The 15525-nt window shown below is 37.8% G+C and overlaps 1 non-coding gene across 1 annotated transcript; it reads right to left on the reverse strand.

Moving 5' to 3' along the window:
- Positions 1-7065: 7065 nt before the first annotated feature.
- On the reverse strand, positions 7066-7137 carry TRNAW-CCA (transfer RNA tryptophan (anticodon CCA)). The gene has a single exon. It is a non-coding gene; the product is annotated as a tRNA-Trp (tRNA).
- Between the last annotated feature and the right edge of the window lie 8388 nt (positions 7138-15525).

Below are 15525 nucleotides of genomic sequence, written 5' to 3' on the forward strand. Positions count from 1 at the left end.
TAGATTTCGTATATATGTGTTAATATACTGTATTGGCGTTTTTCTTTCTGAGTTACTTCACTCTGTATAATAGGCTCCAGTTTCATCCATCTCATTACAACTAACTCAAATGTGTTTTTTTAATAGCTGAATAATTCACCTTGCTTATTAAACATATATGCAGAGTACATCATGAGAAATGCTGGGCTGGAAGAAGTACAAGCTGGAATCAAGATTGCCGGGAGAAACATCAATAACCTCAGATATGCAGCTGACACCACCCTTATGGCAGAAAGTGAAGAGGAACTAAAAAACCTCTTGATGAGAGTGAAAGAGGAGACTGGAAAAAGTTGGCTTAAAGCTCAACATTCAGAAAACTAAGATCATGACATCTAGTCCCATCACTTTATGGGAAATAGATGGGGAAACAGTGGAAACAGTGTCAGACTTTATTTTTCTGGGCTCCAAAATCACTGCAGATGGTGACTGCAGCCATGAAATTAAAAGACGCTTACTCCATGGAAGGAAAGATATGACCAACCTAGATAGCATATTGAAAAGCAGAGACATTACTTTGTCAACAAAGGTCTGTCTAATCAAGGCTATGGTTTTTCCAGTAGTCATGTATGGATGTGAGAGATGGACTGTAAAGAAAGCTGAGCATCGAAGAATTGATGCTTTTGAACTGTGGTGTTGGAGAAGACTCTTGAGAGTCCCTTGGACTGCAAGGAGATCCAACCAGTCCATTCTAAAGGAGATCAGTCCTGGGTGTTCATTGGAAGGACTGATGCTGAAGCTGAAACTCCAATACTTTGGCCACCTGACGCAAAGAGCTGACTCATTGGAAAAGACCCTGATGCCGGGAAAGATTGAGGGCAGGAGGAGAAGGGGACGACAGAGGATGAGATGGTTGGATGGCATTACTGACTCAATGGACATGGGTTTGGGTAGACTCTGGCAGTTGGTGATGGAGAGGGAGGCCTGGTGTGTTGTGATTCATTGGGTCACAAAGAGTCAGAAACGACTGAGCGACTGAACTCAACTGAACATTCCATTGTGTATATCTATATACACCTATGCTTTCTAATCCATTCCTCTGCTGATGGACATCTAGGTTGCTTCCATGTCCTGGCTATTATAAACAGTGCTATGATGAATATTGGGGTACATGTGTCTCTTTCAGTTCTGGTTTCCTCAGTGTGTATGCCCTGCAGTGGGATAGCTTGGGCATATGGCGGTTCTATTTACAGTTTTTTATGGAATCTCCACACTGTTCTCTATAGTGGCTGTACTAGTTTGCCTTCCCACCAGCAGTGTAAGACGGTTCCCTTTTCTCCACAACCTCTCCAGGATGTATTGTTTACACATTTTGATAGCAGCTATTCTGACTGGCATGAGATGGTACCTCATTGTAGTTTTGATTTGCATTTCTCCGATAATGAGTGATGACGAGCATCATTTTATGTGTTTGTTAGCCATCTGTATGTCTCCTTTGCAGAAATATCTGTTTAGTTCTTTGGCCCATTTTTTGATTGGGTCATTCATTTTTCTGGAATTGAGCTGCAGGAGCTGCTTGTATATTTTTAAGATTAATTCTTTGTCAGTTGCGTTTTTTGCTGTTATTTTCTCCCATTCTGAAGGCTGTCTTTTCACCTTGCTTATAGCTTCTTTCATTGTGCAAAAGCTTTTAAGTTTAATTAGCTCCCATTTGTTTATTTTTGGTTTTATGTCCATTACTCTGGGAGGTGTGTCATAGAGGATCTTCCTGTGATTTATGTCAGAGTGTGTTCTGCCCATGTTTTCCTCTAGGAGTTTTATAGTTTCTGGTCTTACATTTAGATCTTTAATCCAGTTTGAGTTCACTTTTGTGTATGGTGTTAGAAAGTGTTCTAGTTTCATTCTTTTACAGGTGGCTGACCAGTTTTCTCAGCACCACTTGTTAAAGAGATTGTCTTTTTTCCATTGTATATTTTGCCTTTGTCAAAGATAAGGTGTCCATAGGTGCATGGATTTATCTCTGAGCTTTTTATTTTGTTCCATTGATCTATATTTCTGTTTTGTGCCAGTACCATACAGTCTTGAGGACTAGCTTTATAGTATAGTCTGATGTCAGGCAGGTTGATTCTTCCAGTTCCCTTCTTTCTCAAGATTCCTTTGGCTAGTCAAGGTATTTTGTGTGTGTGTGTGTGTGTGTGTGTATTCTGTGTTTCCATACAAACTGTGAAATTATTTGTTCTAGTTCTGTGAAAAATACCATTGGTAGCTTGATGGGGATTGCATTGAATCTATAGATTGCTTTGGGTAGTATATTCATGTTCACTACATTGATTCTTCTGAACCATGAACATGGTGTGTTTCTCCATCTATTTGTGTCATCTTTGATTTCTTTCATCAGTATTTTATAGTTTTCTATATATAGGTCTTTTGTTTATTTAGGTAGATTTATTCTTAAGTATTTTATTCTTTTGTTGCAATGGTGAATGGAATTGTTTCCTTAATTTCTGTCTTCTCATTGTTAGTGTATAGGAATGCAAGGGATTTCTGTGTATTAATTTTATAATGCTGCAACTTTACTATATTCATTGATTAGCTCTAGTAATTTTCTGGTGGAGTCTTTAGGGTTTTCTATGTAGATGATCATGTCATCTGTAAACAGTGAGAGTTTTACTTTTTTTCCAATATGGATTCCTTTTATTCGTTTTTCTTCTCTGATTGCCGTGGCTAAAACTTCCAAAACTATGTTGAATAGTAATGTGAGAGTGGGCACCCTTGTCTTGGTCCTAACTTTAGGGGAAATGCTTTCACTTTTCGCCATTGAGGATAATGTTTGCTGTGGGTTTATCATATATGGCTTTTATTATGTTGAGGTATGGTCTTTCTATGCCCGCTTTCTGGAGAGTGTTGATAACAAATGGGTGTTGAATTTTGTGTAAGGCTTTCCCTTATCTATTGAGATAATCATATAATTTTTACTTTTAGTTTGTTAATGTGGTGTATTACATTTACTGATTTGCAAATACTGAAGAATTCTTGCATCGCTGGGATAAAGCCCACTTTGTCATGATGTATGATCTTTTTAATATGTTGTTGGATTCTGTTTGCAAGAACTTTGTTGAGGATTTTTGCATTTATGTTCATCAGTGATATTGGCCTGAAGTTTGCTTTTTTGTGGCATCTCTGTCTGGTTTTGGTTTTAGGGGGATGGTGGCCTCAAAGAATGAGTTTGGGAGTTTACCTTCCTCTGCAATTTTCTGGAAGAGTTTGAGTAGGATTGGTGTTAGCTCTTCTCTAAATTTTTGGTAGAATTCACCTGTGTGGCCATCTGGACCTGGGCTTTCGATTGTTGGAAAATATTTGATTACAGTTTCTATTTTCATGCTTGAGATGGTTCTGTTTAGATTTTCTATTTCTTCCTAGCTCATTTTTGGAAGGTTACACTTTTCTAAGAATTCCTCCATTTCTTCCAAGTTGTCCATTTTATTGGCATATAGTTGCTGATAGTAGTCTCTTATGATCCTTTGTATTTCTGTGTTGTCTGTTTGAATTCTCCATTTTCATTTCTAATTTGGTGATTTGATTCTTCTCCCTTTTTTTCTTGATGAGTCTGGCTAATGGTTTGTCTATTTATTTTCTCAAAGAACAAACTTTTAGTTTTGTGATTCTTGCTATAGCTCTCCTTTGTTTCTTTATCATTTATTTCTATTCTGATTTTTATGATTTCTTTCCTTCTACTAACTTTGGGGTTCTTCAATTCTTCATTTTCTAGTTGCTTTAGGTGTAAAGTTAGGTTATTTATTTGATTTTTCTCTTGTTTCTTGAGATAAGCAGTATTGCTATGAACCTTCCTCTTAGCACTGCTTTTACTGAATCCCATAAGTTTTGGGTTGTAGTGTTTTCATTGTCATTTATTTCCATGCATATTTTGATTTCCTTTTCAATTTCTTCTGTGATTTGTTGGTTGTCCAGAAGTGTGTTGTTTAACCTCCATATGTTTGTATTTTAATAGCTTTTTCCTTGTAGTTGACATCTAATCTTACCACAGTGTGATCAGAAAAGATGCTTGAAGTGATTTCAGTTTTTTTTTAATTTACCAAGGCTAGATTTATGGCCCAGGATGTGATATATCCTAGAGAAGGTTCCGTGTGCACTTGAGAAAAAGTTGAAATTCATTGTTTTGGGGTGAAATGTCCTATAGATATCAATTAGGTCTAACTGATCCAGTGTATAATTTAAACGTTGTGTTTCCTTGCTAATTTTCAGTTTGGTTGATCTATCCATAGCTGTGAGTGGAGTATTAAAATCTCCCACTACTACTGTGTTACTGTTGATTTTGCCTTTCATACTTATTAGCATTTGCCTTATGTATTGAAGTGCTCCTATGTGGGGTGAACATATATTTATAATTGTTATATCTTCTTCTTGGATTGATCCTTTGATCATTATGTAGTGTCCTTCTTTGTCTCTTTTCACAGTCTTTATTTCAAAGTCTATTTTATCTGATATGTGTACTGCTACTCCTGCTTTCTTTTGTTCTCCATTTGCTTGAAATCTCTTTTTCCAGCCCGTCACTTTCAGTCTGTATGTGTCCCTAGGTTTAAGGCGGGTCTCTTGTTGACAGCATATATAGGAGTCTTGTTTTTGTATCCATTCACCCAGTCTTTGTCTTTTGGTTGGGCCACTCAACCCATTTACATTTAAAATAATTATTGATGAGTATGATCCAGTTACCATTTACTTATTGTTATTTGTTCGATTTTAAAAATCTTTTCTGTGTTTCCTGTCTAGAGAAGATCCTTTAGCATTTGTTGGAGAGCTGGTTTGGTGGTGCTGAATTCTGTCAGCTTTTGCTTGTCTGTAAAACTTTTGATTTCTCCTTCATATCTGAATGAGATCCTTGCTGGGTACAGAAATCTGGGTTGTAGGTTTTTCTCTTTCATCACTTTATGTATGTCCTGTCATTCCCTTCTGGCCTGAAGAGTTTCTATTGAAAGATTAGCTGTTATCCTAATGGGGATCCCCCTGTGTATTATTTATTGCTTTTCCTTTGCTGCTTTTAATATTTGCTCTTTGTTTTTGATCTTCATTTATTTGATTAATATGTGTCTTCAGGTGTTTCACCTTGGGTTTATCCTGTTTGGGACTCTCTGGGTTTCTTGGACTTAGGTGGTTATTTCCTTCCCCATTTTAGGGAAATTTTCAACTGTTATCTCCTCAAGTATTTTATCATCTCCTTTCCTTTTGTCTTCTTCTTCTGGGACACCTATGATTCAAATGTTGGTGTGTTTAACATGTTCCAGTGGTCTCTGAGGTTGTTCTTTTTTTATTATTATTTTTTCTTTTTTCCTCTCTGCTTCATCTATTTCCACCATTCTATTTTCCACCTCACTTTATCTTCTCTGCTGCTTCAGTTATTCTACTGTTATTATTGCATTATTCATTACTGATTGACTATTTCTTCTAGGTCCTTGTTAAACATTTCTTGCATCTTCTCAATACTTATCTCTAATCTATTTATCTGTAACTACATTTTGTTTTCAAGGTTTTGGTTCATTTTTACTATCATTATCTTGAATTATTTTTCAGGTAGACTCCCTATCTCCTCCTCTTTTATTTGGTTTGGTGGCTATTTATCATGTTCCTTTACCTGCTGAATATTCTCTGCCTTTTCATTTTGTTTTGATTGCTGTGTTTGGAGTGCCCTTTCTGTAGGCTGGAAGTTCATGGTTCTTCTTTACTGTGGAGCCTGCTCCCTGTGAGTGGGGTTAGACTAGTGGTTTGTCAAGGTTTCCTGGTTGGGGGAACTTGTGTCTGTGTTCTGGTGGGTGGAGCTGGATCTCTTCTCTCTGGAGTGCAATGATTTGTCCAGTAGTGCATTTTGGGGTGTCTATGGGTTTGGCATGGCTTTGGGAAGTCTGTTTTTTAGTGCTCAGGACTGTGTTCCTGCTTTGCTGGAGAATTAATGTGGTATGTCTTCCACTGGAACTTATTGGCTCTTGAGGGGGGCTTGGTTTCAGTGTAGGTATGGAGTCTTTTGGGTGAGCTCTTGTCTACTGATGTTCCCTTGAATTCTCTGATGTTCTCAAGTTTTGGAGTTAAGCCTCCTGCCTCTGGCTTTCAGTCCTTCTCATACAGTAGCCTCAAGACTTCTCCATCCTTACAGCACAGATGATAAAACATCTAGATTAATGGTGAAAATTTTCTCTACAACAAGGGACACCCAGAGAGATTTACAGCGTTACACAGAGAAGAGAAGAGTGAGGAGGAAGATAGCAGTGACCAGGAGGAGAAAAGGGGGAGTCAAAAGGGGAAAGAGCAATCTAGCCAGTAATAAATTCCCTAAGTGTTCTCCGCAGCCTGGAACACCCAGAGAGATTCACAGAGTTAAGTAGAGAAGAGAAGGGAGAGTGAGAGATAGAGGTGACCTGGGGAAGAAAAGGGAGTATCATCAGGGGAAAAGGCAATCAAGCCAGTAATCACACCCCTTAGTGAAAATGGATACTGAAGACTAGATTCTTAAATGTACAAAATTGATAAAAAATACCAAAAAGCAAAGATTAATGACCCACAGAGATGTTATGGGGAGGGAGGTGGGAGGGGGGTTCATGTTTGGGAACACATGTAAGAATTAAAGATTTTAAAATTAAAAAAATAAAAAACTATTTAAAAAAATCTAGAGTAGAGATTAGACTCTCAAAAATACAATATTAAAAATACAAAACTGGGCCTGAATGCCCCCAAGTTCTTACCCTAAGCACCGATGATGCAGCCCACACCTCTCTGCCAAGCCCCTGCTCTCTGGTGGGGGACGCAAGCATCTGGGCTACTTCTCCATGGGCAGTTGTGGTTAGGCGTGTATTCTATGGTTTTCTTTTGTTTTTTTTTCCTCCCAGTTATGTTGCCCTCTGAGGTTCCAAAACTCCCCCATAGACCCACCTGTGAGAGAGTTCTTGAAAGTGAAAGTGAAGTCACTCAGTCGTGTCCGACTCTTTGTGACCCCATAGACTGTAGCCTACCAAGCTCCTCTGTCCATGGGATTCTCCAGGCAAGAGTACTAGAGTGGGTTGCCATTTCCTTCTCCAGGGGATCTTCCCTATCCAGGGATCGAACCTGGGTTTCCTGCATTGGAGGCAGATGCTTTAACCTCTGAGCCACCAGGGATATGGAAACTTCTCCTCCTTCACAGTTCCCTCCTTTAGGAGGACGAGTCTCCATCTCTAACACTATGTCTCTCTTTTTGTCTTTTATATTTTGCCCTACCTCCTTTCAAAGAGAATGGGCTGCCTTTCTGGGTGCCTGGTGTCCTCTGCTAGTGTTCAGAAGTTGTCTTGTAGAAGTTGATCAGCATTCAAATGATTTTTTGATGAATTTGTGGGGGAGAAAGTGGTCTCCCCGTCCTATTTCTCCACCATCTTAGGATCGCCTCTCCAATATTTTAAATTTTAAAACAACCTTACTTTTGAGGAATAATCAATATGTTAAAGCCTTTCAGGAAAAAACACTTCAAGACACAGTGTTCCAACAAGGAAATTCCTCTAAATATGCCTGAGAGAAAAAATGAAAATCTTACCCAAAAAAATATTCCACAGATTAGAAAATCTGTTACTTCCTAATTCACTGTATGAGACAAGCAAAACCTTGATTCTAAACCCAACATTATATATAAGGAAAGAAAATTACATGGAGACAAAAGTCCTTAACTTGCTCAAAGCAAAGAAAATCAAGAAATAACCCCCAAAGATAATGTGTTACAACCAAGCATGGCTGTATTTTAATGAGATTTAGAGCAACCGTGAAAATTACCATACAATTTTTCCTACTTGATCTATCAATTTTCTCTCTAAAGGGATCAATTTGTTAAATTCAGTTTATCTAGGAATAGTATCCAGCTTATCTAAATTTCCAAATTTATTACATAGAAGTCTGCAAAGTAGTCTGTTGTGACTTCTTTACAGTATTTATTTCAGTGCTTCCTTCCCCCATATCCTTTTCCCACATTTGCGATTTCTCTCTCAACCCCACATTTTTTCTTGGATTAGGTACTTAGTAATTTGTCTATATTGATTATTATATTTTAAAAGCAAGATTTTACTATTTGAATCTATTGTTTTTCTCTTCATTGTTTTATTTATTTCTGATATTTTTGGTATTACTCCATTACTCGTACTTTATTGCAGTTTATTTGTTGTTTTATTTCCAAACTTTGGGCTTCCCTCATAGCTCAGTTGGTAAAGATTCTGCCCACAATGCAGGAGACCTTGGTTAGATTCCTGGGTTGGGAAGATCTCCCGGAGAAGAGAAAGGCTATCCATTCCAGAAATGACTGAGCATCTTTCCCATTCCAGACTTTTGATTTTAATTCATTTATTTTCATTTTTTTCATCTTTATTGGTAAGGTATTAAAGACCATGAAAATTCTTCTGATCAGCTGTGTAAATATGCCCCATCAGTTTTATTATGGAATATTTTAAATGTTGTTAATTTTTAGAAATTTCAGAATTTTGATTGGTGTTTCTCCTATCACAAATTAGTTGCTTAAGAGTTAATTCCTTCTTCATTCACCATGGAATTATCTATTTATTTTATTAATTAACTTATTGTATTGTGTTCAGAAAGTGTTCTCTTAATAATTTTACTTTATGAGACTTACTGATATTCACATTATAAGATAATACTGAGAAATACTTCTAAATCTTCCATGTGCTCTGGAGAAGAAACTACTCTTGCCATTATCAGGGTAAAGTTTGATATATACCCATAAGATCTACCATACTGTTTATGTTGCTTAGATCTTTCATTACCCTCCTCTACTCCCATGTTTTCTAGTCTACTTGTCATGTCTTGCCTACATCTTAACTGGGTTAAATTTCTAGTTATTACTATATATCTACCTATGTGTCCATTCACCTCTTATAGTTGTATTTTGTAAAGGTGGTTGTGTCACTTGGTACACAGATATGCATAATGGTAATAATTCTTTATTATAACCTAAGGGTTATAGCCTTTTTTTAAAAAATGCCCTTTCTTAGAAAAATTGTCAAATATGTAGAAATTAAATAACACACTCCTAAGCAACCAATGGGTCAAGGATGAAGTCAAAAGAAAAAATAGAAAACATCTTTATTAAAATGAAAACACAACTTTCCACAACTTATGAGATACAGTAAAAGCAATACTAAGAAGAAATTTTATAGCAGTAAATACAAACAAAAAATAAGAAATATCTCAAGCAACAAAACCTAACTTTAAACTCAAAAATTATAAAAGAAAAAAAACCCAAATTTAGCAGAAAGAAAGAAATAATAAATATTAAAGAATCTCTATAAACAAAACAGAGACCAGAAAAACAATTGAAAATATTACTAAAACAAGAGCTGATTTTCAGAAACAGTGGAAACAGTGTCAGACTTTATTTTTTTGGGCTCCAAAATCACTGCAGATGGTGATTGCAGCCATGAAATTAAAAGATGCTTACTCCTTGGAAGAAAAGTTATGACCAACCTAGATAGCATATTCAAAAGCAGAGACATTACTTTGCCGACTAAGGTCCGTCTAGTCAAGGCTATGGTTTTTCCAGTGGTCATGTATGGATGTGAGAGTTGGACTGTGAAGAAGGCTGAGTGCCGACGAATTGATGCTTTTGAACTGTGGTGTTGGAGAAGACTCTTGAGAGTCCCTTGGACTGTAAGCAGATCCAACCAGTCCATTCTGAAGGAGATCAGCCCTGGGATTTCTTTGGAAGGAATGATGCTAAAGCTGAAACTCCAGTACTTTGGCCACCTCATGCAAAGAGTTGACTCATTGGAAAAGACTGTGATGCTGGGAGGGATTGGGGGCAGGAGAAGAAGGGGACGACCGAGGATGAGATGGCTGGATGGCATCACTGACTCGATGAACGTGAGTCTGAGTGAACTCCAGCAGTTGGTGATGGACAGGGAGGCTTGGCGTGCTGTGATTCATGGGGTCACAAAGAGTTGGACACGACTCAGCGACTGAACTGAACTGAACTGAATGAAAGTAACAAAATTTTAACTAGACTAAAAATAACAATAAAAACTCAACAAAATCAGAATGAAAAAGACAACTGACTCCATACAAATAACAATCATAAGAGACTACTATAAATAATTACATACAAATTGGATAATCTAGAAACAAATGAAAAATTCCTTATAAATAGGACATACCGTGCCTGAATCAAGAAGTAGGAAATCTTAATACACTGATAACATGTAAGGCTATTGAAAATGAGTCAATAATCAAACACATTCCAATAAAGACAATTCTAAGAACAGATGGTTATACCAGTTAATTCTAGCAAGCATTTGAAGAAGAATTAACACTTGTCCTCAAACTTTTCCAAAAACTGAAAAGGAGGGACCAGTGCCAAACTCATTTTATGAGATTAATACCAAAGTCAAATAAGGACACTGAAAAACAAACAAAAAAAAACCATAAAAACTATAGGCCAACCTTTCTTATGAATATAAATGAAAAATTCCTCAGCAAAATACTAGCAAACCAAATTCAAAAGTATGTCAAAAGGATCAGATGCCATGACCAAGTGGAATTTATCCCTGGAATTCAAGGATGCTTCAGTATATGCAAGTAAATAACTATGACATACCACATTAACAGAATGAAGGATGAAAATCACATGATCATCCCAATACATGCAGATAAGGCATCTGAAAATATTCAACTCTTTCAAAATGTTCAACAAACTATGTATAGAAGGAATGCAGCTCAATAAAATAAAGGCCATATATGACAAACCCACTGCTAACATCTAATTGGGCTTCCCTGGTGGCTCAGAGGGTAAACCATCTGCCTGCAATGCAGGAAACCCGGGTTTGATTCCTGGGTCAGGAAGATCCCCTGGAAAAGGAAATAGCAACCCACTCCAGTATTCTTGCCTGGAAAATCCCATGGATGGAGAAGCCTGGTAGGCTACAGTTCATGGGGTCGCAAACATCTAATTAATGGTAAAAATAAAAAATAAAAACCTTTCATCTAAGATCAGAAGCAAGGCAAAGATGCATGAGTGAATCCAGACACTATTATTTCAGCTAAAGAATGTGCTCACCACACTGGTGTATAAAATAAACTATGTATTTCATGTATAAAAGAAAAAACATAAAACATGATGCAAAAAATAACTCCAAATATATTAAAGATCACAACAGAAGACAATGGATTAAAGATGTCTATAAAAAGCACAGTTTATGAGATAGGATCAAAGAGCTGAGAACACAATCAAGCTGTCCAATACATAATTATTTATAGTAGTGAGTTTTAAAACCTAGATGTGCCTCTAGTAGTAGAAATGTAAACAAATGCATTATTGTATATACACTGCAGTAGTTGTAAAGAATAAACCAGATCTTATTAATAACATGGAGATATCACCAGATAAATCAAGCCACAGAACAGAAACTAAGTGTATGTGTCTGTACGTGCAAATAACCATATACAAAAAATCATGGAAAATAACTTGAGGGATACATTCCTATGGGCAAGAGAAGGGAACTGAGGAAACTTGAGAAGCGGGACTTTCCCTTTCTCCTTTTTTGTGTTTTTAATTTTTATGAGAAAAATATATTCACATATTTAAAAGGATACACAGTTTCAAAGGTGGCTCTGTGGTAAAGAATCTGCCTGCCAATGCAGGAGATACAGGAGATTTAGGTTTGATCCCTGGGTCAGGAAGATCCCCTGGAGAAAAAAATGGCAACCCACTCCAATATTCTTGCCTGGAGAATCCAGGCAGAGGAGCCTCACAGGCATCAGTTTATGGGGTAGCAAAGAATTGGACACAAGTGAGTGACTGAACACACACCACACAAGCAGTGTCACATTCTCTTTCTCCAGGATTTTACAAAATCAATTTTTTCTCTTCTTAGACTAAATTTTCCCAGACTAAATTATCCTCATCTTGAAAGTATGCTTTCACACCTCAGTGTAATGACCATTTGGAGTTTTTTCATTTCTGTGATAGACAACAACTCAAGTCGTATCTTGAAGTGGAATTTCACAAAAATTTATGTTTTATGGATACATTAAAATGCAGGGTGGTCCAGTACTTAAGATGCCATGCCCCCAGTGCAGAGGTCCAGGGTTCGATCCCTGGTCAGGGAACTAAATTCCACAAGCCACAACTAAAGATCCCACATGCTGCAACTGAGACCTGATGCAGCCAAAATTTTTTTTTAATTTTTATTTTTACTTCATTTTGCTTTACAATACTGTATTGGTTTTGCCATACATTGACATGAATCCACCACTGGTGTACATGAGTTCCCAATCCTGAACCCCCCTCCCACCTCCCACCCCATATCATCTCTCTGGATCTTCCCCATGCCAATGTTTTTTAAAATGTGCAGGATACTTCGAGTAACATATAAACTTAGCTAGAGTAGCTTTGTACATGAAAGCACCAACTTGGGGCTTTAGTGTAATTAGTTTATAGACACAGAAGCAAATGCTCTTTACTTTTTCCATTGCAAAACATCAACTGGCTTCTGGTTGACAAGCTGGCTTTAGTATTGACAGTGTGATTGAATTCTGCCTTCTAAATGGCACAGGCAAATCCATCTAGGAGCCATCCTACACAAATAAGGGTACAAGTAAAACTGTGCTAGGAAGACATTGGCCAAAGTAAGTATATAAATACCAAAGAAGTCGTGAGGAACATAACTGAAACATAAAGAACATAGGAGAAGTGCAGTGGTTAAATTACCAAGAAAATGAAATTATAACATTTCATATTCTTATTTTTAAAAATGTCAGAACATCACATTTAGTTTTATGATATTTTCTATTTTTATTGGAATGATTGAGGGTTCACAGAATTGGACATGTTTTATAGCAATTTCTATATCTTTAAGAATAATTAACAGGGTAATATATAACCCTGAGGAAAGGTCGATCATTAAAATACTTGATAGCTCATTCTTAACACAAAGGTTACAAGCAGGGAAAAAATGACATTTAATCTAGGTTTATTTTATCTCGTCAAGTAGCATATTTCTATTACAATGTTTTGGTATTAGTCTCAATCTTCAAATGTGCATGTGACAGACTTTCTGTGTAAATATCTGCATATACTCACCTTATAATTTTTCTAAAATATATTGTTTGCACACTTACACAAACACAAAAATGCATGGTTTTATAAATGGAATTTGATCAGTATATTAAATATACTGAAATAACAAACAGATTCCAAGGAGAAACAATTGAAACAGATTTTATAATTCATTTGCTTTATAACTGCATCAGTGGCCTTGAAGGATATCCTCTGAGGTATCCTTAAAAGATAATCTAGGAAGCTTCTCACTTGACACAGTGGCCTGTCCTGCCTTTGAAGCAATTCTAATTTTTGAATTTCAGGACAAGAGCTTCTTCGCTGTAAATTCCATCTATCCATTTTGTTTCCTCCTTTTATTAATATAACAGTACAATTGACCCTTGAACAACACAGGGGTTGACCTCCACACAGTCAAAATTCTGCAAATAACTTATAGTCAGCCCTCCATATACATGGTCCAGTTCCTCTGTATCCACAGTTTCACAACTGCTGATTCAATCAACCATGGAGCATGTGAAAATGAAGTCGCTCATTCGTGTCTGCCGACTCCTTGCGACCCCATGGACTGTAGCCCACCAGGCTCCTCTGTCCATGGGATTCTCCAGGCAAGAATACTGGAGTGGGTTTCCATTTCCTTCCCCAGGGAATCTTCCTGACCCAGGGATCGAACCCAGGTCTCCCACATTGCAGGCAGACACTTTAACCTCTGAGCCACCAGGGAAGCCCATGGAGCATGTAGTACTGTAGTATTTACTATTTTTTTTTAAACCCATGTATAAAACAAACTATGTAGTTCAAACCTGTGCTGTTTGTGGACAAACTGTAATTCTGAAAGTAGGGTGACCACATTCCAATGCATGTACAAAATGATCAATAAAGTAAGAAAATATTCTAATTCACACATACACTAACACATATACGTATATACATATATAATTATTTTTACATGACAGTGGAAATAGTAGAATAAAGTGAAGTGAAGTGAAGTTGCTCAGTCACGTCTGACTCTTTGCGACCCCGTGGACTGTAGCCCACCAGGCTCCTCTGTCCATGGGATTCTCCAGGCAAGAGTACTGGAGTGGGGTGCCATTTCCTTCTCCAGGGGATCTTCCCAACCCAGGGATCAAACTCAGGTCTCCCGCATTGCAGGCAGACGCTTTACCCTCTGAGCCACCAGGGAAGCCTCAGGGCCTCTAAAAAATTTCACCTAAATAAAATAAAAATAACCCTGGCAAAAACTGTCAGAGTAAACTTGTTCAGAATTATGGAAATTGAACAAAGACCTGCAGTAATTGAGGAAAATTTGTTCAAGAAAACAAACTGAATCTCAATGAAAACTGGACATGGCCAGAATCCATGTGGCCATTGTGATGACTTCAGGGCAGAGGATAAGGAGTTTTGAGAGAGTCAACTAGGAGTAGAGTTTAAAGGGAAATTATGAAATTTCCAGTGGGCAATCAAAAGAGAGATGGGGAATGACAGAATGCAATCACAACAACGAAGAAAAGCCAGAGCAACATGATCTCAAGCCAGTCTTGGGCATGCTCTGGTAGATTCTGCTGAATTAGAAAGTGCCCTCCTCAAAGCACCTTCCCCTAGAGTTCTTTGGCTTTATCACTCAGAGAAGAAAACATTAAGGCATAGAAACAAGAGACACCCATGGATAAGAACAGAAACCATTTCAGCAAACACATGGTGAACCGAGAAGAAACGGCTTCTGGTGCGCTGGTGTGCCCTTGCACCTGGAGACTGAGGACCAGTCCAGGTTGGGCCCTTGGTGATGTCACAGAGGGCCCCACCATGGCCAGAACCCATGTGGCCATTGTAATGACTTCAGGACAGAGGATAAGGAGGCTTGTGGGAATCAACTGGGAGTAGGGCTTAAAGGGAAATGGTGACATTTCCAGTGGGCAATCAAAAAAGAGGTAGGGAGTGATAGAATGCCATCTCAATGCCAGTGTACTCTTTTTGAACTTGACGCTCTACAGGGAAGGTGGGTCCGTGTTCTATTTTTATTTTTCCATTTGTTGAATCCAGACACTAGGTGAGCAGAACAGACCTGTGGGCATGTGCCCCTGTGGAGTAGACAGCCAAGTTGGAAAGAAGGATATTAAACCAGAGGCCACAAACTAGGAGCCACTGATGTGTTTTGTGCGGCCTACCCTGTTTCTAAAAATGACTGTGGTCAGTCCCTAAGTCATGTCTGACTCTTTGAGACCCCATGGACTGTAGCCCACCCGGCTCCTCTGTCCCTGGGATTTCCCAGGCCAGAATACTCGAGTGGGTTGCCATTTCCTTCTCCAGGCATAGAGGATGTTTTAGGGCAGTGAACTATTCTGGTCTGATGTTATAGTAAATGCATGATACTATATTTGTCAAAAGCCATAGAACATCACAAAACAAAAGTGAATCAATGTATGCATATTAAAAGAAAAACTTGTTGACATCAAGAATGGAAT

The sequence above is a fragment of the Budorcas taxicolor genome, chromosome X, assembly GCF_023091745.1.
Source record: "Budorcas taxicolor isolate Tak-1 chromosome X, Takin1.1, whole genome shotgun sequence".
In the NCBI taxonomy this organism is placed as follows: domain Eukaryota; kingdom Metazoa; phylum Chordata; class Mammalia; order Artiodactyla; family Bovidae; genus Budorcas; species Budorcas taxicolor.